At 38.2% G+C, this 25,117-nt stretch overlaps 1 long non-coding RNA gene across 2 annotated transcripts in view; it reads right to left on the reverse strand.

Moving 5' to 3' along the window:
• Positions 1-1,278: 1,278 nt before the first annotated feature.
• Positions 1,279-25,117, reverse strand: part of LOC308648359 — a 318,350-nt gene continuing 294,511 nt past the window's right edge. For both annotated transcript variants that reach the window (XR_014021800.1, XR_014021801.1), the window contains exons 2-3: positions 2,800-2,945; positions 1,279-2,484 (exon numbers count right to left, since the gene is read on the reverse strand). This is a non-coding gene — a long non-coding RNA (uncharacterized lncRNA). The remainder of the gene's footprint in view (positions 2,485-2,799; positions 2,946-25,117) is intronic.

Raw genomic sequence — 25,117 nt, forward strand, 5'->3', positions numbered from 1 at the left:
TTAATTTACTCATAGATTCTTTTACAACTCCAGTATGGTCGGCATAAAAACAACATTCTTCCCTCAATGCAGCACAAAGGCCCTCTTCTCTCATGAAGAGGAGGTCCAACCCTCGCCTGTTCTGTGAAACAACTTCAGAGAGAGAGGTTAAAGATTCCTGCAAAGCTGTGATGGAGGTTTCTAATATCTTTAAGTTTTGGTCTATTGCTGCTTCTAATTGGGTCATTTGTTGTGTCCCACGGACCAGGGCAGTGGTTCCTGTGCCCACCCCTGCAGCAACTCCTATTCCTAATAGGATGGCTAAAGTGAGGGATACAGGTTCCCAGCAGAACCGGGTTGTATGCCCCCCTATTTGATCTTCAAATGAACCTGCGTCATGATAGAGCACTCTGGGAAACATCTGCACCATTACACAATAATTTACAGAGCTGTTAAATACCTGGCATGAAATGCAAGGAGTTAATCCTGTGTCATATGCCCACCAGGTTCCATTTTATGAAAACATAAACAATGTTTAAGTATATAGAATTATACTGTTGCAGGGACGGACAAGGCAAGACACCTAAGATAGTACCTAAGGCAGGGAAACAGTCCTATTTGGTTGCAACTGGATTCAGAGGGCATTCCTTCTGTTGTAATCAATTAATCCCCTGAACCCCAAGTTTAGGTAGTTTCAGAATTTTGTACCCAACATGTAAGGGAAGGGGCTCAGAAGTTCACAGTCTGCAGAAGTTTATAAAAAGCAGTTTTTGTTTCTGTTTTTTCCTCTGTTCTGGGCAAGTTAACTTTTCAAGGACACCTGGGAGGGGGAGAGCTTTTTCTTCCCTTTTTTTTTCTCCCCCTGCCAGCTGTTACCATGGAGCCCAGTTGGTAACTTCTTTATCTTAGAAATGTAGCCATCTCTGTGAAGCCCCAGCTCAAGGCCAGAGGCCTTGTTTACATATTTTGTGAAAAACTAGTAAGGGGGTGTCTAGCTTAGGATTGCTGATTTTTCCAGCCAGTGGCCAAGTAGAACAGGGCAACATGAAAAGAGGAAGTTTATCTATACTGAACTCTTTTATAGGGACTCTTTTGCTGAAAGTCCTAAAGTCAGCCATGGTGAAGACTTCTGGAGAAGGTCAGTTAAGACTTTTCTGTGGGCCTGGTACAGAGGGGGAAGACGGGAGGGAGTATCCCAAAAAGCCTGTGAGGGACATTAAATTCTTAGTAACCTGTTTTCAGTGATGACAAAGCAACTTTAAAGGCCATTTTTATTACATCTTGGATAGGGGTCTGAGGGCTCTCCTCAGCTGGTTTGAGCTTTGGGTTAGCTGGTAAGAGGACCTGGTGGGACCCGGTGTGGGCACTGACAGGAGAAGAGAGGAGTGAGTGGGTGGAGGGGTACTTCAGTACCTGCTACCTCAGCAAGGGAGCAATGGTCTGAGAACCGGCAGAGGTTTGGGTTTTTGATCTAGTAATTGGAGGGGAGAAATCAGATTGCTGAGGTGGGAGTGACAGCAGAGAGTCTGGAGCAGAAGGCTGAGGGTGAGGATATATTGGAGAAGCATAATTTAGGATGTGAGCGAAGGAGGGAAAAGGCCTCCACATAGGGGAATCTCCTTCCACCCTTTTGAGCACTTGCAGAAGTTAAAAAGGTCACGCAGAATTTGAGGATCTAGAGACCCCTCTGGGGGCCATCGGTTTGGGTTATCTAATTGGTTATATGGCCAATGCTGTGTACTGAATTTGATGAGGAGTTTGGGTTCCATTAGGCAGTCCCTGTATGCTCACATCATTATGACTTACAGAAGAAGTCGGCTTTTCCTCCACACAGCCGTGACTGTTTGTGGCTTCGATAGTCCGCCGGGCAAACATAGTAATCTAGGTTAGCCAACCTCCATCTGGCTCACGTGTCCCTACATCCATAATGTTTGTTTTTATTATCTATGGTATGGAAGGGATTTAATGGAATTTTAGTGGGATCCTCTTCATCAGGGATATCCCAATAGGAAAGACCTATAGCCAGCTGACAAATTTCTGGGTGGAGAGATGGCCACCAGGTCCCTAAGGGGGCTGTATGTGAGATAGACCATACTTCTTGTCCAGTAGGATTTGTGATCAGCCATTGCTGCTGAACGGGCTGATGAGGGTTAGGACTACTGGTGGTCAAGGGGAGAGTCTATAGCCCTATCCACATGGTGAATATGCAATTTGAAAGGGTTACCAGTCTTTTTCAGTTTCCAGCCAGAGTCTGGACAGGGTGCAGGCTTGAGATGAGAGGCATGGATCCAGGAAGTCATTCTGTCTACCTTTACCACTGTAGGTGTTATAAGTAGCACCTGGTATGGTCCTTTCCAGCGGGGTTCCAGGGATGACACCTGATCTCATCTTATGTAGACAAAGTTTCCCAGTTGATATTGGTGTGGAGTCCTTTCGTCCCCAGATTGGTAGGCAGTGGCCAGCTGTTTTCTTAGGTATCGCTGGGTTCTTTTAAGAGCTTTAAGTCTGTCAAGCAAGGGGGTGTGAAAGGAATCCTTAGGTCTTAGAGTTGGGGTTAGGTCCCTTACTGGAGGAGGGGCACCATAGAGAATTTCATAGGGGGTGAGGTTACACAACGAAACAGAGGGAGTATTTTTTTGCATGAAACAGTGCATAAGGCAGGAGCATAGTCCAATCTTTTATGCCGGTCTCTAAGCTTAATTTCGTTAAGGTCTCTTTAATGGTTCTATTCATTCTTTCTACCTGTCCTGAGCTCTGTGGTCTATAAGCACAATGTAACTTCCAATTAATCCCCAGGGTCCTGGCTAACCCCTGACTTACCTGGGCCAAGAACGCTGGTCCATTATCAGACCCTATTACCTTAGGTGGGCCGTATCTTGGAAAAATATCTTCCAGGATCTTCTTGACCACCATTTGTGTCGTTTCTATTTTTGTGGGGAAGGCTTTAATTCATCCTGAAGATGTATCTACAAAGACTAGGAGATATTTAAGTCCATACCTTGCTGGCTTAATTTCAGTAAAGTCCATTTCCCAGAATTGTCCTGGTCTGGTTCCTCGTAGGTGCTTTCCTGCAGGAAGCTTGGAAGGGTAAGCACTAACCAATTGAAAGACCCGACAGGCTTTTGTTACCCATTCAGCTATTTCCTTTCGCTGTGAGTCAGTTAGTGGAAAACTCTGTTCTTGATCTTTCAGGAATGCCTGCAGTTTCTTTGAACCAAGGTGAGTGAGTTGATGTACATTTTTAATGTAGTGTAGGGCTTTCTGAAATTGCAGGCTAGGCTCAGTGAAGTGGAGGAGTTCAGTGTCCGTGTCCTTAGATGTTAAGTTGTCGGGGTGCTCCGACGTAGTTAAATCTCCTGACTTATGTTCCCCCAGTGTGGAAAGTGTTAACATGGTTACTCCGTTTAGGGCTGTCAATTTAGCCTCTTCATCTGCCCTCCTGTTAGATGGGGGTGGTATCTGCACAATGGTTTGTTTTCTGGGCTCAGTGAGCCATCGTTTACTGCCCCTAAGGGAATAGCCCAGGAAGATTAATTCTTGCTGGCAAATTTGGGCCTTTTTGGCAGAAGCTTTATACCCGAGTTGAGCAAGCTCGGATAATAGTGTTTGGGTCCCAGACTCACAGTTTTCCTTGGTGTCGGCTGCCAGTAGCAGGTCATCCACATATTGAAGCAGGGTGACTTCGGGGTGCGTAGTTCTGAAGTTGTTGAGATCTCTGTGGAGGGCTTCATCAAAGAGAGTGGGGGAGTTTTTGAACCCCTGTGGGAGTCTGGTCCAAGTTAGTTGACCAGATGTTCCGGTTTCTGGGTCTACCCACTCGAAAGCAAACAGCAACTATCTTTATGCAGAGGCAAGCAAAAGAAAGCATCTTTTAAGTCCAGAACAGTATAACATTTTCTCTCAGGGTTCAGAGTGCTAAGCAGATTGTACGGATTAGGTACTGTGGGGTGAATGTCCTGCACTCTGTTGTTGATCTCTCTTAGGTCTTGAATGGGGCGATAGTCCCCAGTTCCTGGATTTTTTACTGGTAGCAGGGGAGTGTTCCAGGCCGACTGATAGGGCCTTAGGACCCCTGAGGCCAGATATTTCTGAATATGGGGCCTTATAGGGCCCAGCACCCTCCAGATGACTCCCCCGCGGCACACACAGCCCCTTTACCCTGGAGGGAGCTGGCCCGGCTAAAGGAACTCGCCGGCAGCAAATGATTAAAAACCCTGAAGCCCCCGTGATACTCCCCCTCCGTCCCTATGGGCCAATGATTGACGATGGCCATGGGGGAGAAATGCAAGCCTACCAGTATTGGCCTTTCTCCTCTTCAGACCTATATAACTGGAAAAATAACAATCCCCCTTTTTCCGAGGACCCCACCCAGCTCACAGGTCTGGTTGAGTCACTGATGTTTTCACACCACCCTACTTGGGATGACTGCCAACAACTCCTAGGCACTCTCTTCATCACAGAGGAACGAGAGAGAATCCTCCTGCAAGCTAGAAAAAATATCCTCGGTACAGATGGGCGACCGACACAACTTCCAAACATAATCAAAGCCAACTTCCCCTTGAACTGACCCAACTGGCACCCCAACACCTTTGAAGGTAGGGAGCATCTGTCCACTTTTCATCGGGTTGTAATAGTGGGTTTCCAAGCGGCCGCTAGGCGACCGACTAATTTGGCCAAGGTAAGAGAAATTATTCAAGGGACTGATGAATCTCCCTCTATGTTTCTAGAGAGAATTATGGAGGCATATAGGAGATATACTCCTTTCTATCCTCAGGCAGAGCATCAAAAGGCATCCGTCACGATGGCCTTTATTGGGCAAGCTGCCCTGGATATTAAAAGAAAGTTACAACGCTTAGATGGATTACAAGATATGACTTTGAGAGGTTTAGTCAGAGAAGCCGAGAAGGTATACTATAAGAGAGAAACTGAGGAAGAAAGGGAGCAAAGGGAGGATGAAAGAAGCAAAAGACAGACTAAGGCATTGACTAAGGTCCTGGTCACAACAACAAATAGGCCAGAAATTAAGAAACAGGGAGACAGGAAGAGATACCTGGGCCCATGCCAGAGGCCACCCCTGGCCTCAGAACAATGTGCCTACTGTAAAGAAAAAGGACACTGGGCCAAAGTGTGCCCTAGAAAGAAACAGCCATGCCAGCCAGCCATTCTGACTCTGGAGGATGACTAAGAAAGTCGGGGCTCAAATCCCCTCCCTGAACTCAGGGTAACTTTTGAAGTGGAGGGGACCCCAGTAAACTTTGAAGTGGATACAGGGGCAGTATACTCAGCCCTTAAGGCCCCATTGGGCCCTCTATCAAATAAAAGGTCTCTAGTTCAAAGGGCTAATGGCAGTAATATTGGGCTTGGACAACTAAGAGGACCATGGACCTGGGGAAAAGAAAAGTCCATCACTCCTTCCTAGTGATCCCAGAATGCCCAGCCCCATTGATGGGCATAAATCTGCTCACCAAGCTCCGGGCCAGAATAACTTTTAACCCTGAAGGCCCCCAAATGGAATTTCTAAATCCTTCAGTAAAAACTCCTATAGTCATGGCTTTAACTATATCAATAGAAGATGAACGTCAACTCTTCACACCCCCCAAGACTAATCAAACAGGCAAGCTACCCCAGAAATGGATAACAGATTACCCAGATGCCTGGGCAGAAACTGCTGGGTTAGGCCTAGCCGTGAAACAACCTCCAATAACAGTGGAGTTAAAAACCTCAGCCTCCCTAATTAATGTCAAACAATATCCTCTGAGCAAAGAAGCTAAAGATGGGATAAGCCGGCTCAGCTTCCTCCAATGGCGGAGAGGCTGAGTCAGCAGCAGGGGAATCACTTAGAGGGTGTTGGGGGTTGGGGGACTAGGGCAGGGGATAAGGAGAGGGAGGAGAGTCCAGTAGAGTCAAATCTTGAGACTCAGGGAGAACAGAGGGTGGAGGAGGAGAAGGAGGAGCAGAGGGTTTGAGAAATAAAATCGTGGGGGAAGCAGTAGGAGCGGGGGCAGGGACAAGGAAAGGCTTCACCCATGGAGGAGGAGATTCGCAGAGGTTCTGCCAAGTTAAGATATCCGGCTATTGATCTGGATGGCTATGTGGCCCCGGTTGAAAGACAAAGACAATATCTCTGATTTTTGAATTAGTGGGAAGTAGAAAGATCCTTCTTGGGGCCATCCGACTCCCAAGGTGGGCCATTCTGAGGCACAGAGAGTTTGCCAGGTCTGGCGTTTTACTGAAAAACAAAGATTCTGAGCCCTTAAGCGGAATTTGGTCCAGTGATCAAGGGTCAGGGACAGAGGCGTTGAAGTGCTCTGTCCCATAATGAAAGATACACAAACAGTGAAAGCAACGACACACGACACAGACAAGACAAGACAATAAAGACAGGCAATAGATGTCCAACACTGAGACCAGGACTGAGTAGCCAGCAAAACCCGATGGGCTGGCAATACCGAATCCGAAACAAAATATCACCGAGTCGAGGAGACTATTGTTCCTCGATTTCCTGAGTCCTCTGGGGCGTCCCCCAGGGATGTGGCCTGTGGCTCTGTGACACGTCTGTCAGCTACCGTCGGAGAGAGCTCACGCTCTTCACCAACAGCCATTTTGCCAAGCCCTAACCTGAAACCTGAAAACCTGAAACCTGAAACCAGAAATCAGAAAGAGGCGCCTTACTTACCCCGAGAGGAGCCCATTGGGGGTCTTTTGTCCGCCGCTGCCGGATCTTGGTGGAACCTCCAGATGTAAAAGTCGGGCGAGCGTTGGAGGAAGAGACCACCAAGAGACTGTCTCATGCAACAGCAAAGGGTTTATTGGGGGTCCAGCATTCTGGGGCTCAGAGCTCACTTGAATAGAGCAAAGAGACCTGAGAACAGCTTAAGCAGAGCTTATATACTTTCCTTGGAGAGGGCAGGGAGGGAAGTTCATTGATGGGTCAGGGCAAGTGGACGGTTTGCATGCAACCGGGTAAGGGAGTACATTCTGCAGTTTGGCAGTTGGGGACAGCACATTCTGGGAACAAGACTAGCAAACAGTTCTCAAGATTTTTAACCTTTCACAATAAGTAGTACTATATGTGCCTTCATGCAAAAGAAAAGTTGTATATCCATATGAAAAAAAAAATGAAATGGAACACTTACCTTACACCATATATAAAAATTATCACCAAATGAATTAAAGATCTAAATGTGAGAACTGAAACCACAAAAACTCCTACTAGAAAACATAAGAGAAAGGCTCCTGGACTTTGGCCTTAGCAATGTTTTCTTGGATATGACACCAAAAGAACTGAAATCACAAGCAAAAATAGACAAATGAGACCATGGAATTTAGAACACTTAGGTTCAGCAAAGGAAAAAAATCAACAGGGCAAAAAGGCAAACTGTGGAAAATACTTGCAAACTGCAAATATGAAAAAAGGGTTAGTATTGAAACTACATAATAAAGAATTCCTACCACTCCACAGCAAAAGTAATTCAATTAAAAATGTGCAAAGGAGTTAGCAGACATTTCTTTAAAGGAGACATAGAAATGCCTAGTGAGGATATGAATGGATATTCAACATTACTAATCATTAGGGAAATGTAAATCAAAATTGGAACAAGATATTACCTATTAACATGCCATTATGCAAACAAAATAAAACAAGAAAAAATAATAACAAAAATATTGGTGAAGCTTTGGAGAAATTAGATCCGTTGTGCACTGTTGATGGGAATGTAAATGGTGCTCCTGCTATGGCAAACAATATGAGGTTTTTCTCAAAAAATTAACACAGAATCATTATATAATCCTGCAATTCCACTCCTGGTGTGTTATTCAAAAGAACTGAAAACAGAATTTAAAAGAGATATTTGCATGTCCTTATTCATTGGAGTATTTTTGCAATAGCCAAGAGGTAGAAGAAACAACAGTTTATCACAGATATATGGATGGAAGAAAAAGCAATGTATATATACAAAACCAAACATTATCCTACCTTTAAAAAGATGGAATTTCTATCATATTCTAAACTATAAATGAACTTTTAGGACATTAAGCTAAGTGAAATAAGCCACTGGCAAAAATACAAATATTGCATCATTTCAGTTGTTAGAAGTATCTGAAAGAGTCAAGCTCTGAAAAAAAAAAAAAGAAAGCAGAAGGAAGGTTGTCAGAGGCTTAGGGGGAGTAGAAAAGAACATATTGTTCTAGGTTTATAAGCTGAAAATGTTCCAGAAATCTATTGCACAGCAAGTACATATCATTAATACTACATATTTAAATATTGAATTTATTTAATTATTTAAGTAATACTATACATTTAAAATGGCTAAGATTTTAAATTTCATGTTGTATTTTTAAGTACAATTTTTAAAAATTAGAAAAGATGTCCCTCTCTTTTGTTTACTAGTGTAAAGTTCTTTCTGCACTTACAAACATTGAAACTAAGAATTATAGGAAGAGTAGGGATACACTTTATGCCAACATTACAGTGAAAAATTTTAAAAAGTTTCTGAATGTTAATTTTCATTCATCAACATGTTTTGCAAAAGAGTGGTGAGTTTTGATTAAATCTATAAATTAGTTGGAGGATAAGCAAATTCAACTGGTGTAAAAACCTTTGGAAACAAACATAATTGACTTGGTAAGCAAACAATTCAAGTAGGAAACAAAAAAGTGAAAATCATATGAAAAGAAACAGAGAAGTCTGATCTCCAAAGATCAGTGAGAAAAGTCAGCATAATGTACTTTAAGTTAAAATGTGTTCTAAGACATATATATATTTTCCTGTGTTGTCCAACCAGGGACAGTCTGGACCATAAAACACACTTCCATTTCTATCTCTCAATTGGTATTTCTACTACCAAAAACATCTCAAAAAATTTCCTTCTCAAAAGTATTATTCTTTTTAAATGTTCCCCTTCCATATTTTGTTCTTAGTGCTATTTTAACATAAGCCATAAAAATCATAGTATTTCTGAGAAATTACAAATGTTTCACCAGATATATCTATTTTCCAATAATGTAGAGCTCTCCTGCTAGCATGAGTTTTAATGTCCCATTATTATTCAAGAATCTCATTACCACCATCTATTTAGCGATAACCTCTCTGCTTAAACAGGGGCTGATCTAAGGGTTCCTTTGCCATCATAGGAAGCAACACATGGATTTCCCAGTTCCATTGGCAAGCACCATCCAGAACTGAATTTGTCATGCATTGAACTCATTGACTAAGTTAAAAATGGCCCTCCACTTTTCTTATTAACTCTTGTTAATGTGTCTCTCTGAATTAGAGCTTATAAAGCTAAAAACTATGTTTCTGACCTTCCTGCATACAAATTAGGTCCAACAAATGAAAAACAATTTTTAAAAACTTGGAAGCATATTCCTAGGTAGATGGAAATTCTTGAAGATTTTGGTTCTTCTGACAAAGCCAAGTTAAAGAAAAGTGAAGGTGATGTAGTCGTTTTACATGCCATAATCTTGATGCTGTCAGTGTTTAGCTTCTGTGGTGTCAGCAGAGGTAACGGTGGCAGCTTCTAGATTCCTAGATCCTAGTTTTCATTGGGTGCAGTTGGCTACCATATTTCCAAAGGCAACTCCCAAAATTGCCACCTTCCTGATTCCTGCAGAAATTTGTAGCTTTCCTGGCACAACATGTTTTTAGAGTGCTTGGAACCATTCCTCAAATCCCTGCTGAGAGAGCTTGCTCCTCCAGCCCTTTCAACAATTTTAAAAGCAGTTAATCCCCTTCTTAAATTTCTCAGAGTTTCTATTCCCCGCATAAAATCTTATAGATCTGTGCACTTTCTAAGTCCAAATAGACACTGTCACTTGAAAGTTTTAATAGTGCATATTCCCCTGGAGTTTGTATGTAAACCTTTGTGTAGAGAATAGACTGCAGCTGTGTTCAATTGTATATATTGAACATAATTGTCTTTCTTGAGATGACTTATTTTGTAGTACTTGCCAAACCCGAACACAAATTATATTTACCTCCATTACTCTTAAAATTATATAACAAGGAACAGTTGCTACCAAACATTTGTAGAGGTAATTCTAAAACACAGGTAATGTATAAACTGTTAATAGATACTACATATTAAAATTATTCTAGCACGGTGTGGTGGTGCATACCTATAATCATAGTGGCCAGGGAGGCTGTGGCAGGAGATCCTACCTTGAGAGCCAGCATCGCAACTGAGATCTAAGCAACATAGGCCCTGTTACAGCCAACAAATAAATAAATAAACAAACAAATAAACAAATATAAAGGGCTGGGAATATCGCTCAGTAATTTAAGTGCCTCAGGGTTCAATCCCTGGTACCAAAAAATATATATTCTAGAGATGAGTTTCAAAATTTGGCAACTATCACTCTACAAGTCACAAAACTCTCTCACAAGGGACTTTGAAAAGTTTTGCAGTACGTAAAAGCCTTTGCTGGCACCCAACAGTTTTCCTAATGTACTTGGGAATAAAATATCTGTGGAGGACCAAAAAAAATATTACATTTTACTTAATAATAGCTATTTTTAAAAAAATTGGGAAATATTGACTTATGATGTTATCCTTATTATAGATGGGAAAATCATAATCTGAGAACACCATGCCCATATTTTAAATGATTTGGAGAAAACTCTGTCAAGGACATGAGAAAATTGAGAGACCTCATTACAAATCGTTGAAATGTTTAATTCAAGAGATAAATTACACACAGTATTGACTTAGTAATTCCTTTTGTAACAAAGAGTTCGTACAGAAATATTCAATTTATTTCTTCAAAGAAAAATGACAACATAAGAAATCATTTGGGTGTAAGAATCTTTCATTTTGATTGTGATGTTTCCAATTTTCAATTTTTAAAGTTCTCAAGTAGTATATTATTATATATAACCTGCCATTCTTGCACATCTATTTTCTTTCAATTGCCTTGATCAATACAGGTTAAAAAAAAATACTACAAATAGGGCAATTGAGACTCATTAGTGTTTGACTTTCAGGAAAAACATTCATGTATAATTCTTGTTTATTTGGAACTTTATTTTTGAAAGAAGAGAATGAAAAAAAGAACAATTTTTAAAGGCCATAATGAGTTTTGTGGGTGAACAATAGATATACCTGCCTGGCTCACCAATGCTCTGGGTTCTGTGAACCATTAACTATTTTTCCATATATTTCTTTAATTGGAGGAAAGAAATCTACAGCCACCAATGCAAGATGTGATCTGTGATTTTCATCTGTAATGTATCAAATATACAGATTTCCAGAGGGTACAATTGAATAGAATAAGTAATAATGACGACTCTGTCTGGAGTTGGACCCAGGCTTGTATTCGAGAATTACCTTTTACTAGTCCTGTGAGCTTGGCCATAGGAAGGAACACTTCCATGCTTTAGTTTTTTTCACATATTTAATGGGGCTAAATTGTCTTCCTGCCTTGTAGAATAGTTGCAAGAATTAAATGAGATAAACAAATGGGCAATATAGTGCATTAGTAGATAAATAAATCTGTTTATTTTTATTGATGTCATGTTACAGAAGTAGAAATGAAAAGGATGTATTTGTAAACCATGTCCTTAACCAGCACATGGCTGGATAGCAGTATAATTGAGGGGAAGGTACCCACATCAAACCATCCAAGTTCAAGGCTAGCTCACAAGGTCCAGCCCCAGCTATTCCTGATTGCAGTCAAGTCCAGCTAACTCTAACCAACCACACTGTAAAATCTTGGCAAGCAATTCAACCCTTTGGACTTACTTGTGTAATTACTAATACAAAGGTGATGATATAGCTTTACTCTGAGGCCATGTTCAGAACTGTGTTTTCAGATATGTTGGAGGTACTTAGAAGAGTGGGTGGCACAGACAGAGCCTTTGCTGTCCAGTGGGTGCCTAAGCATCAATACAGTGCTGTATCTGGTAAGATCATTAGGATAAAATCCTACGCTGCATTTCTATTCTCTTGAAAGCCCTTAGAAATCTAACCTGGAAAGTGCAATGTTTAGAAAATTATCTTCTGGGGAGCAGTCTGGATGGAACCTTCCAAACCTTTGGGGCAACAAGTCTCTGAGTATTCCCCAAGTGAGCCCTGGTTCTCTTCTGGGTTCACACTTTCTGCTTCCTTCTTGTGAGACGCCATATGTGCTTGAAAACCTGCAAGAGGCTTTGATTACTCATCTACACCAGCTCCTTTTATTTGCTCTCCTGAATACTCAGCAAGATTAAAATATCAGCCCAGTACTCCCTAAAACCTGTAAAGCGTGGGTTATTTCCAACCACAGTGTCTGGATGAATTCCAGCAACTCAGTACCACAAAGCACATGCTTGCTGACGATCTGAAACAACAAGGAAGTGTATAGTATTTGTTTTGACAAGTTTGGCCCCACAGTGTTTGAGAATATGCTACTCTTGCTGTCTCAACCCTGGAGATTGGAAATATCATTAACATGATAGAAGAAATCATCTCCTCTTGCAAAGAGTCTTGGTGTCTTTTCATTGCCTACAGAGGAAAGTCTGTCTTAATCTACTACCTAAATCTAAAGGTTCCTGTAAACATATTCTAATTTTACTTCCTCTCCTAGCATTTGCTACATTGTGTTTATAAAATTATCCTGACAGGATGAAAGTATTCTGGGGTGTGGTGGGGACAGATTAAATTTCTGAGATCAAATTTGTTTGGGAAATACTAAGTTACTCTAAGTTATTCATTTTGTATTTTAAAGGTACTGAGAAGTCCTGCATTGCAGAAGCTTGCCTAATTTTATTCAATTCAAAAAGATACTGTCTTAAAGAAAAAAAAATATATTCAATGAGTCTGAGTTATTTTCTACTTTTTTTTTTTTTTTTTTTTTTTTTTTTTTTTTTTTTGGTGGTGCTTGGTATTGAACCCAGGGCCTTGTGTATGCAAGGGAAGCACTCTACCAAATGAGCTATATCCCCAGCCCTGAGACTGAGTTATTTTCTATGATTCCACATAACATGTCTCTATATTCCATTTTATGTGTGTATATGCAAGTATGCAAATTTTCTCAAGGTGACCACAATTCTGTCTCTACCCCCCCAGAATACTTTCATCCTATACCTTGTCACAACCAGACTGTGCCACTCCAGTTGTTCATAGTGGATCCCCTGACATATCTAACAGATAGAGACTTTCTTCCCCATCAAGAGAGCTTCAACCTTACTAATATATATCACCTATCATGTATGCCAGATAGCACATTATTTATCATTTTTAACAAATGCAAATTGGGAGCCTAAGCATCTTGAAATCAACAACCACAATTTAGTTTAAAAATACAAGACAAAATTAAACAAAAAAACCTGTATGAACTTCATAGTCAGGCGAATGAAGGAAATCTCCTAACACCCCAACTCCAGTCTCGGTGGTGGTCACATCTTGATTAAGCCTCTGCACTTCCTAGTCATCATCCAACATCCCTCTTGGATCCGCTGTCAGTATACACTCAGATACTACATGTGCAGAATCTAGCATACAGAGGACCCTCAATAAATATCACTAACATCATTATGGTGTGGCTCCATGATGTCTAGCCTTTTACAGTTGCTCGACAATTTAGTCATTGACTTAATTAATTTAATGAAACTGTTTGCTCTCTAAAAAGTTCTGGAGCTTCTGTCATCCCATCTGTAATATAGCAGGCACTGGGCAGAGGCAATGGAGTGGTGAACAGAACATGCAAAGCACACTGCAGGAATGAGAAGGGGCCGGGGCTCCGGGGCAGAGCTGTGAGGTGTGCTGGTCAGCAGGGCTGCCAGGGCTGGCGCTGCCTCACCAAAGGTACTCAACTGCTTCTCTGCCCAAGTACCATGGAAATGGCACACCGACTCCCTCTCCTCACTTACAGTGGTCACCTTCTTGATCTCACATGCTAGAGAACATGCTGATTTGCTATTACACCAGTCAGCCAAAAGGGAATGATGATCGATTATAAAAGGAATAGCATGTCTTGCAATTTTAATAGTTGAAATACCCCCCCCCAACGGCAGAATCTCTGTGAGAACAGAGTGGCCCTCATTAATGCTGTCCTTACAGACTCCTCATTGTTTTTACTTGTGATATTTCTTTGCACTTGGATATAGAAGCAATAAATTTCCAGGGAAATGAAATTCACTTATCAGATTTCCCAGCATCAAGTTTCATATTAGGAAAGAAAAAAAATCAGTCTAACTGGACTCAATATAGCTGTAAACCAATATATGTAAGCCATATCAGAGATTAAGCCTTTATCATTGTGTTTATAAGCTTCCCATTTCTGTCTGGAAAGAATAACAATTTTTCCTAGCTGTTATTTAAGGATGCAAAATATCCTTAAATAATAAATTAATATAGGCAATGTATGCAAACCAAATATTGTTCTCTATGGAAGAAAAGCACGAATCAAATGAGCACACCTTCCCGTTAAAAAATATGTGAAGTTTCAAATATTAAAGACAATAATATTTTTACTCTTTCAGTTATCAGAAGAACTTTTGGCTCTCAGAGGTACTGGAAATAATTTGTGGAGCAATATTTCTCATTGAGCAAAAAATTTCTTTCTTCAAAATCTTTTTTTTTTAATTTATGACCAAGTTCCAACCAGTATAATTAACATTATTTTAATTTACTATTCAGTACTTCCATTTTCTTCAAGAAACGACACTGTTTCATATTAATTTTTTAAATGTAAATACAGAAAAAATATTTACAAAAGAAGCAGCCATAACCACAAATGAATTGATGTTTAACATTGCCCTGCTAGTTTGGAGAATGAGGAATGGCTGAGAGAAACAGTAATTATCAGTATCTTCATTTTATGTCTGGGTTCTTATAAACATGCACATATAAGCATAAGTGTGCACAATAAATGTATGTGCAAGTTATTGTATATGCTATGTATGGTTAAAATTCTAATTAAAGCAGTTAGCTATAACTCTCATTTAGCAGCACGTAAAATGAGTAATTACGCTTGTTGAAAGAAGCTAGAAAACATAGCGTTAGCAATTGTGAAAGAGCATCCCGTGGACCCACAACCTTCAAATCAAGTAGAAGTTGGCAGGGAGAAAAATCAGAGTAAAAACTGAATGTGATTCCTCACTAGTGCTTTCCCTGCCCAAGTACACTGTGATGTATTGTTTATAAGCAATGTTTCTAATTTATAGTGCAAAAGGTCTGATGTGTTTTCTGTGAAATGCACATGCCTTCAGATTTATTTTAACCAAAAATTTAAAAGACACAATATGTGATGGCCATTACATATGATGAACATCTTCAATTCAGAGCATCTGTATAGGGTCTAACTTAAACATTTGGACAAACAATTTCAATTTGAAACTCCTGTTTAAAGGAAATCTTTGTTTAAAAAGAAAAAAAACACTTAGGAACTGCATAGTTGCACAAAAAGACACTGGTTCCTGCAAGGTATGTACTCAGGTTAAAAGAATGTTCTTAGGTCACATGAAATTAAGAGATTTTGTAACGTGGAGGGAAAAAGGAAAAGAAAAAAAAAAGCAAAAGTAAAAATAAAACTCTAAACTCTTGTTGTGGCATTAATAAAAACAGAAGAAAGAGTAGAGAGATTCTGTAGCTCACTTTTCAGCTCACCCTCGTTGAATTTTTCCTAAAGAACTTTCCTCGGTTACATTTTCTATGACAAATTTGTTGTCTTTGATCTCTCCTTTTTCACCATTCCCACTGGTCAGATAAGCCATAAATAGTGCATTGGTTTATTGTAATATTTCAATTTAAATAACATCTTACCAAATTATTATTATTCCTTAACCTGTAAGTGGTTGTTAATTTTCTTTTTCTTCTTTAAATATATTTGTTCCAATTCAAACTCTGTCAGGATCTCCGAGTTAACCTCAAAAGTGCTTGCGAGATCGAAAATTTCGGTTTCGTCCATTTCCGACCTTTGCCACTAGGAGGCACTGCAGCCTGCTTTATGATGGGGCTGCGATCTGGCAAAGTGAATATTCCACACAACTATGGCTCCGGTGTCATTCCCTATTTAATGGCTGTCAGTGAGGGGGAAAGACAACGTGGCGGGTAATTAAAACCAAATTGCAGGCAGGAGATGACTGCACAAGAATGATATTGTCATTAATACTGATTTAACATGCACCTGGGTAAGGTGAGGGAGAGCGGCAGGGGAATTCACACTGAAGCCAGGGTTGCCTGATTTAAAGATGTAGTGTTTCCAGCTGAAGCATGTTTAAAAACTGAATAAAACCATCATATTATGACAGCAGAAATAAAACAGAAACAAATGTTCTACATATGTCTGAAAAAAAAATCTTCCATTTCTTCCAGCTCCATGGACTGAGCATGTTTTTCATCCTCTGAAGTTCAAAAGTATTTTTGCAGAAAGCATTTTTCCCAGTGTTGGCTTCTCCTGTGTAGGTTTGTAATCTGTTCATGTAGTTTTCTGTTTTCACAAGACTGTGGAGATGGAACCTTTGATTGAAGCAAACACCATTGATTTACAAAACTACATATCACTGGTAAAATATTTCAATCCAACAAACATTTTAGGAGGAAAAGTTATCCTTTGAGATTCAGGGAAATTTTTGCATTCATGATGAACACCTGACCAGAGCCACTGAAATCTGGGATTGCAGCCTTAAGAATATGGTCAATAACACTCATAACTGAGACAGTAGGCTTTCCAAGATGAACCCCCACATAAGAAAAAGATTGATCCCTTGTTAATGTTCTTAAAATTATGAAGTCTTTTTATTTCTAATGGTAAATAGCAAATCTCAGAAAACAACCACTAGTCAGAGTTCCAATTAAGTAGTCTGTTTTTTTCAAAGACACATGAAATAATCTAGTGTGTATTTCAATAGTCTCTAAATATTTCCATAGTATGGCTAAGGTTAAAATTCCCCAGAAGAAAGTATAGTGGTTTAGATCATGTACAAATTAAAAGCAATCTCTTCTTTAAAGTTTATGGGACATTTCAGGCAGAAAGTGTAGGGAAGTTAAATGTGTTTATGGAGGGGGATAAATGGTTATTGTTTAGCTTATGCCTGGAAATCCTGTGCTGATTGATAAATCTCCTGGTTTCACCTTAAATGAAATGTGTGCAGTGTAGAAATGGTTATCCCTCTGCCCAGCACCAAAAGAGATGAATCATTAGGGATGTCATGAAGATTTATAATCACTCCATAAAGAAAGTAAATTCAAAGAGCATTCCTTGGGCAATAAAGAGCATATTATAGAGAAAGAGCTCCCTAAACAAGGTCAGATAGGAAAACAATGATCGCATTCCATGGTTGCCGGATCTAGACAATGAGAGTTGTTTTAATATCCAAATCATGAATTATAGAACAGTGATTAGATCCTTTGATTTTTTTCCCCTCCATCCTTTGTTTTAATGGGTTTCAGGTTTGCAGACCTTTTATGTATATATTTATTTATTTTTTAATTCTTTCACTTTAAGGGATGGTAATGAGATTCCAGAGATGGTAGAAATAAAAACAATTCATGTGAGCCTAATATAATTGAAAAATAGGGGTAAAAGTTGGAACTTTTGCCTTTATGAAGGAATGCACAAATTCTATCCTAACATTTTATCTGCTACTATTGATCTCTGAAGTTTAAAAGGCTAAAGTGGAAGATGCAAAGGAAAAGAGCTTTTTCTCTCTTGCCCCTTTATAAAATGTCAGAGAAATATTTTCTGTAAGGAGACGTTCTGGAACTGGGACACTTAATGACTATACCTGCCCAGTTTGGGCTAAATATTCTTTGACACCTGAATTTCCTACAGGAGAGCTGCCCTCTAGATATGACACAGAAATTTGTTTTCAAATTCTGTTCTCCCATTTGAACAGAAAACATCAGTGGAGCTCAGGTCCACTCGAATCTGCAGAGTATCTGGGCTCTGGGGCTTTTATGAGAGGAGAAAAAAAAAAAGGACCCTGTGGTCTCAAAGGAGAAATAACTGTGGAGATGTAGAGCATCCTCACATTTCAGTCTGTACAAAAGCCGCGCAGCATCTGAAAGCCCAGTTGCTGAGAAAACTTGCTGACACGAGTGAAAAGAACAATTATTGGAAGGAGGAGGATGTTTGGTTATAATGAATATTGACTCTGGGATGGCTATGTGTGGCAGGTTCTGTGGTTCTGACTGGTGTGCACCAGGGTTCATGTGCTGGGGACATGCTCTGTAAGTAAAGGATCAACCCTCAAGTCTTTTTCTGATTTTCACTCCATTTACTGTTGGATGGGACCTGGCATTCTCCATCTCTTGAACTATTCTCCCAGGTTGCCGGTGTAACAAATATAATTTTTCAGCAAGATGGCTGCTGCCAGAAGCATGCTTAGAAATGTCCATTTTAATTAAACATTTTACTTTCAATTACATTTCACAGTTTGCACATGGTGACACACGCTTTCATCACACGGACTTTCAGATTACTATATTAGTACTGTTTTCCTAGGCAGGGAAATTTGTGCTGAGGGAAAATGACTCATGGATGAAGAACTCAGTTTTGCTTTTTTCTTTGAATTGATCTATGAGAAATTATTTTCAAAAGAGAGATGTAGCCATGTGTCTAGACTTCTGGGCAGATTTGGGGATGTTCAATTGCAGGAAGCCCCCAGTTAACAAAAAGGGAATCATAAAAAAGTAGACTTTTTTTTGTTGCTGTTATGTTTGCCCTTAAATGACATATGAAAAAAATATGCACATACAACTAATGTTTTTATACCAAAATTTGAAGGAAAAAAAAAGATCTTTTATAAAACTCTGACACAAAGTGTACAATGCACCCATAAAAGCAAATCGGTCTTGATACCTATCCTCCAGAGTCCTATAATGCAAGGCATAGTTCATAGAGATGCATTTTGTATCAACAGGATACATAAATACATTTCAAGAATCTTTTTAGATGCCTCCATATTAGGAAAATATCTTTACTGCAACAAGATAGGAAACTCATTCAGATTCCTCTCTGAAACACATCACTTGAATAACTGATCGTTCCAAAAGGAAGAAGTTTTTGAAGGTGTGCAAGTTGTATTATTTCATTTCACAGATAAAGTTGAGGAACAGCACAGGCCAGGAATCACCCTTTTAAGCGCATATCTGCCAGGGGTTTCCTGCAGAGGAAATAGTTGATGGGAGGCATTTCATGCCATTTAAAATGAAATGGCTTGGGTGATCGTACCCCAACTCAGACTTCTGGCTAGAAATCAATCAAGAGCTGAAATTTCCTGGACCAATGCTCTTTCTGCTGATTCCTCTACAAATAACCTCTTGGCCATTGCTTGGTTTAAGTCAGTCCAGAAAGGAACTCTTTAAAGGTAGGAAGAGGATTAATCTGATGGTTTCAGTTTCACTTTTTAACACAGCTTCTTCTTTTCTTAAATTATAATTACTGTATGAATATTAAATATGCTTACCCTTCCTCTCACCTTTCTTCTTCTCTCCCTCTCTCTCTCTTCCTTCTTTCCTTCTTTTTTTTTATTCTTTATAAGCAAATAGATTCATAAAATATATTTGGCTGTTACTTTGTTTATTATTGCTGTGTCCATTTTAGGATAATCATCTCTAAAAAAACCAAGGGGCCAGATTTTCCATGGCATGTCCATATCTGTTTCATGGAGGGATATTCATGATTGCATTTAATTCCTAAAGGAACACATTTAGGAAATATCTTTACAGAATTTAGATTCAACTTTTCTTAAGTTAGATAAGTATGCAAAAAAAAATATACCAGTATAACTGTGAATGATGAGGCCACTAAGATTCAAAATTAGCACCCTTCATGGAACAGATAGTTCTTCAAAGTTTACATTCATAAGATAAATTTTTAAATCTCTTTTATGATTGAAAACTGAGAAGAACCATATAAGATAGGAAATTATTGTTTCTCAGATGAAGAAACCACAATACCTATGTGAAGTTTCACATTTGGATTGCCCGTGTAGAAATAAGGTTTTATCTAACAGGCTTAGTTCATGAATCTTCAGCTACCCACAGAGATGTATGTGGAAGAGGAGCCAAGCAAAAGTGTCCTATTTGAGGAAATCAAGTGTGCTCCCATGCTGACCCCTGGAAAGACTGAGCCTTAAAAACTCAGCTGAACAAGAAAACTCCCTAAAATGTGACTGTGGGCCACCCACAGCAAATAGGCAGGGTTGACCTTGGTTGCAACACATATTCAGGAAACAGTCATACAAATGCCCTGTCACAAAGATATCTTCACACTCATTGGGGCATGTGTGTGCAGACACATGCATGTGTATGCAATAAACACACACAACATGTGTGCAGTTGCATCTGGAGGATGGAGACAAGTCTTTGAAAATAATTATTCAAATTTGAAATTAACCCATCAATCAAAATTGGAAATCTTGGTAATTTTGTAATAACAAGTAGCTTTCCCCCATATAATTATTATTCATGTGGGGTTTTGTTTTTTTTCTTTGTTTTGGTACCAGGGATTGAACCTAGGGGTACTTAACCACTGAACCACATCCTCAGTGCTTTTTATTTTTTTATTTTCAAACAGAGTTGCTCAGGACCTTGCTAAGTTGCTGAGGCTGGCTTTGAACTTGCAGTCCTCCTTCTTCATGTTCATAAGCCTCTGTAATGTTCTTATTGCTGTCATTTTACCATGCTAAGGGTGAAGTGAGGGTTCCTGGAAATACACAGCTAGCATCTGAGCTCTTCTTTCATCATTTACCCACAGTGACCCTGAGCAAGTAATTTACTTCTCTAGACTTATTTTCCTCTTTTGCAGCATTCTGACCATAATAATAACTGGTTTGCCTTGGCATGCACGAATTAAAGAAGCAAATGCATATAATCTGCTGAGCCTAGGACATAGAAAATAATTGACATTTAATAAAGGTTAGCTAATTATTATTACTATGCATAACTGATGACGGTGCACAGATATCATAAACTGGCTTATTTATGAGCTTAAATTTATTAAGTCATGCTCAAGTGCCAACTACAGAGCTCAACTCCTAGAAATTTCTTGACAAATAATTTGGAGTGAGATCAATATTTTTCTTGATTCTGTTTTAAAATGCTAGTCTTAGTGTCTAAGCTAAGGATTAAAATCAATATGCATTCTCCAGAGAGCTATCCTTGCCTTCTCATCTCTTTATATATATTTTTTAATTATTGTAGAATGTATTTCTCTTAAATTATTTCAATTCTGTTGGCTATTGTGATTAGTGCTGTTATTATGCATGCTGCTTCAATCGTCTTTCATTTCTCTTGGCATTGAATTTCTGGGTAATATAGTTAGTTTATATTTAACTTTTTAAGGAAATTGTCAAACAGTTTCAAACAGTTTTAAAAAGTGGGGGTGCCATGGGCAATATAGGAGGGTTCTAGTTTCTCTACCTTCTCACCAACATATGTTTTTGTCTGATTTTATGATCATAATTATCCTACTGGGTAGGTCATCCTATGTATTGTGGCTTATATTCATTCCTCCCTAGGGACTCATGATGTTGAGCAAATTCATGGTTTTATTAGAACTTTGGTAAAGGTGTTATTGACATCTGCTCATTTTTAATTGTTTTATCTTCTTTTTATTGAGTTTTAAAAGATCTTTATATATTTTAGATCCAAGTGGTTTTTATCAAATATAAGTTGAAAATACTTATTGCCAGGCTGGTCCTTCTATTTTCATTCTCTTTACTCTATCTTTTGAAATAAAACTTTTGGATGTGGGTGATATATCAAATTATTCTATGTGTCAAGACCTTGGCATCATACCTAAAACCTTTTATTAATTTGATACGAAGGTGTATTATAGACCATTTATTGTTAGTCCTTATGTTTAGGCCTATGACCCATTTAGAGTTGGTTCCTCTATCTCTTGTGAGGTGACAGGTCTGTGGACATTATCTTCTTGTCTTAGTACCACCTGTGGAGAATACTGTTCTTTCCTTATTGAAATCACTTGTCAACTTTGTTGAAAAAAAAAAATAACTGATCATAGATGTAAAGTTTTATTTATAGTATTTCAAATCTGTTTCATGAATCTAAATGCTTATGCTTACATAATCACAACCCTATTTTGTTTAATCTGGATTTGTAGTAATCTTTTCATAAGGTATTGTGGAAGACAGAATCCCAAAATGGTTTCCCAGATTTCCCACTCTGATCCCTGGGACTGTGAATAAGATGAGAGAGGATGGCTTTATTATGTTATATTACTAGTCAAAAGGGACTTTGCATTTGTAATTAAGGGTACCAATTCATTGACTTAATCAAAAAAGCACTTTACAACATTCAACCCACATTTGTGTTTAAATCATTCAACAAATTGAGAATAGAAAGGAACATCACAACCACAACCCAAGAAACAAGCTTAATATTTAAAGAACAAAGACTTTCCTCCTGAGATTGGGACCACGACAAGGAATTGACTTTAGTCTCCTCTTCTCTATGCATGGGCACAAGGTTGGTCAAGATTCTGTGCGTGGTCATCTTCATGTCATCTGCAGGTAATGTCAGTCAGGGATTTGCTTTCTAGAACCATTACAACCACAACCCCAAACTGTTAGAACTATTGACCTTCTTTGCACACCTACCACCGAGATTGCTTCTGCCATTGGCTACAGTGCTTTATGCTTCAGCAACCATTTGAAATGGAGCAAGCCCATATTAACTATGGCAGGTTTGGCTCCAGTCTACCAGTACTTCCACACCCAGTGAATTGAGGGCACTGATCAAGGTGAGAAACTCACAGATTCAAGTCTTTACTGGAAGTTCAGCCATTTATAAAGTATAAAGTCTTCTTAGATTATTGTATGGTATTATTGATTTCCATGGTGCTGAAATGATTGTTTGGTCAGCTTTGTTTACCATTGAATTTGGTGTTTGAAAGAGGATTGGATGACCTCTTTATTTGTCTGTAGCCAGTAGTTTATCCAGCAAATAAGAATCTAGAGCAGCAATTATAACTATGTTTAATGAGATCATGAAAAAAAACCATATCATAAATTTCAAAATACAAAATGTCAGGAAAGAATTATCTAATATGGAAAGAAAACAAATGAAAATTATGGATCTGAAAGTAAATTTAACTGAAGCAAACATTCACCAGGAAATACTTAACAGCTTAATAGAAGTTAATTTAAAAATTTAGTGAATGTTAAAATAGATCAATAGAAACAATTACATCTTAAAAATCACGTATGTTTTCCCTAGCAGTCTCTAAGAAATAAAACAAAGGTATGTAGACAATAAGCCAATAGAATATGCAAAATAGAATAACACAGAATATTAAATTAATCTAAAAAAGGAAGGAGAAGAGGCAAAAAAACTAAGAACAAATGGTAGAAGCAAAAATGACAAAAAATATGGAATTAACTCATATAATCAAAAAATTACATGGAGGGGCTGGGGTTGTGGCTCAGTGGTAGAGCACTCGCCTAGCATGTGCAGGGAGGGCCCTGGGTTCAATCCTCAGCACCACCTAAAAATAAATAAAATAAAGGTATTGTGTCCAACTGCAACTAAAAAATAAATATTTTAAAAAATTACATTCAGTGTAAATTTCTCAATATTTTAATTTAAATACAGAGAATATCAGACCATATAGAAGCAAACCTAATCTCTGTGCCATCTATTAGAAACACAAACAAAATATAAACACATAATTTAAAAGTGAAAGAATAGAAAAGGAGACATAGTGTATAAACACATCATGTAAGTGAGATAATAGAAATTGAGGTATGAAAATATAAAGCACTTGTAAGTATAAACTATGCCAAAAGATACTCTCCATACCTAAAGAAAGATACAAGGCATAAGATACTCTATATATTCACACCACTGTGCACTCTAATATATGCAGTCATGGTTTTAGCAAGACCAGGGGAGATCAGTGCACTGAAAGGTTGTGAGTATTCTCAGAGAGGAGAGTATGTTGCAAGCCCCTATTGTTCATCACTATAATCACAATTCTATTAATTTTTTCTTAGGTATTTATTTGGAGAATAACATCAACATTTTTTTCTTAAATTGTGAAAATTGATTAAGTAGTTATTATTGCAGCTGGAATGAATTGGAAATAAATTTAGGCATAATTAAAGAGATAAAAGAATAAAACTTCATTCTTCAACTGATGGCATAACTATGCTTTGTGAAGAATAAACCTGGCAATTTGAGAGTGAGCTAGAAGTCACTGTCTTTTACACCCCAGTAGTGTTTGATGATTAAACATGAAATATACTCTCCACCAAACTGAAGAAGGGAAACCAGGTGTTTTTTGAGAGCTGTAGTGTGGCTTTTGTCTGCTGTCTCTAACGTTCTTTAAACATGTTGTCAGAAAATGAAATTCAAAATGATAACTTCAAGTGAAGAGACAGACATGGCTGAAGAAATAGACAATGGAAAATTAGATGAGAATTCTGGCCCCCCTCTCAGTAAAGTGAAACAGAGGCAAAGTGATAATAATAGAAATACTAATAATAAAAAGTAAAAACAAAGTTACTTCTAATTCCTTCTTTCCACCTCAAAGAGAATTAAGATATAAGTGACATATTATGATCTCTTATAATACAGCAAAAGACAATGATGTTTAAATTACAAAGGAAAAATTATATTCACATAGTTAAGCAAAAATGTCATCTGATTCATAGATATACTAAAAAAATGCATATTAGGTTGGACTCAAACATTTTTTCAGTGTTGAATAATGAAACATACCAGAAGTATTCTTATAGATTTATGTGGAGGAAATGTTTTGATAGAATAATTTCTAAGAAGCCAAATTTTCTATTGAGCATTTCTATTATGTAAGAGGTTTAAAAGTATACAATTCAGACATTCTTTGAAATAATATATGAAGAAAATATTCCAGCCAACCAAGAGAAAAATAAAAATTATGATTTTAATTTATGATTCAAAATGATAAAGGTCTGAATTCATAGGAATATAATTAATTCTTGATAAAAATGTTAAATTTGATTATAATATTGAATGTTAACATCAGCGATTATGCTCTTAAAAACTGTGAAGCCTAAAACAACTTAGTAAAAATAAATGGAACTACAGACCAATTTTTAAGAAAAAAATTTAAATTACAGTGTTAGTGGGGAAGAATAACTCCATACTTTCTTCAGGAGAATGTTTTATATTTAGAGAAATATAAATTAAAGAAGAGTTTTGTAAGTATTGAG

Source organism: Spermophilus citellus (assembly GCF_964194105.1).
Source record: "Spermophilus citellus genome assembly, chromosome: 4".
Taxonomy (NCBI): Eukaryota; Metazoa; Chordata; class Mammalia; order Rodentia; family Sciuridae; genus Spermophilus; species Spermophilus citellus.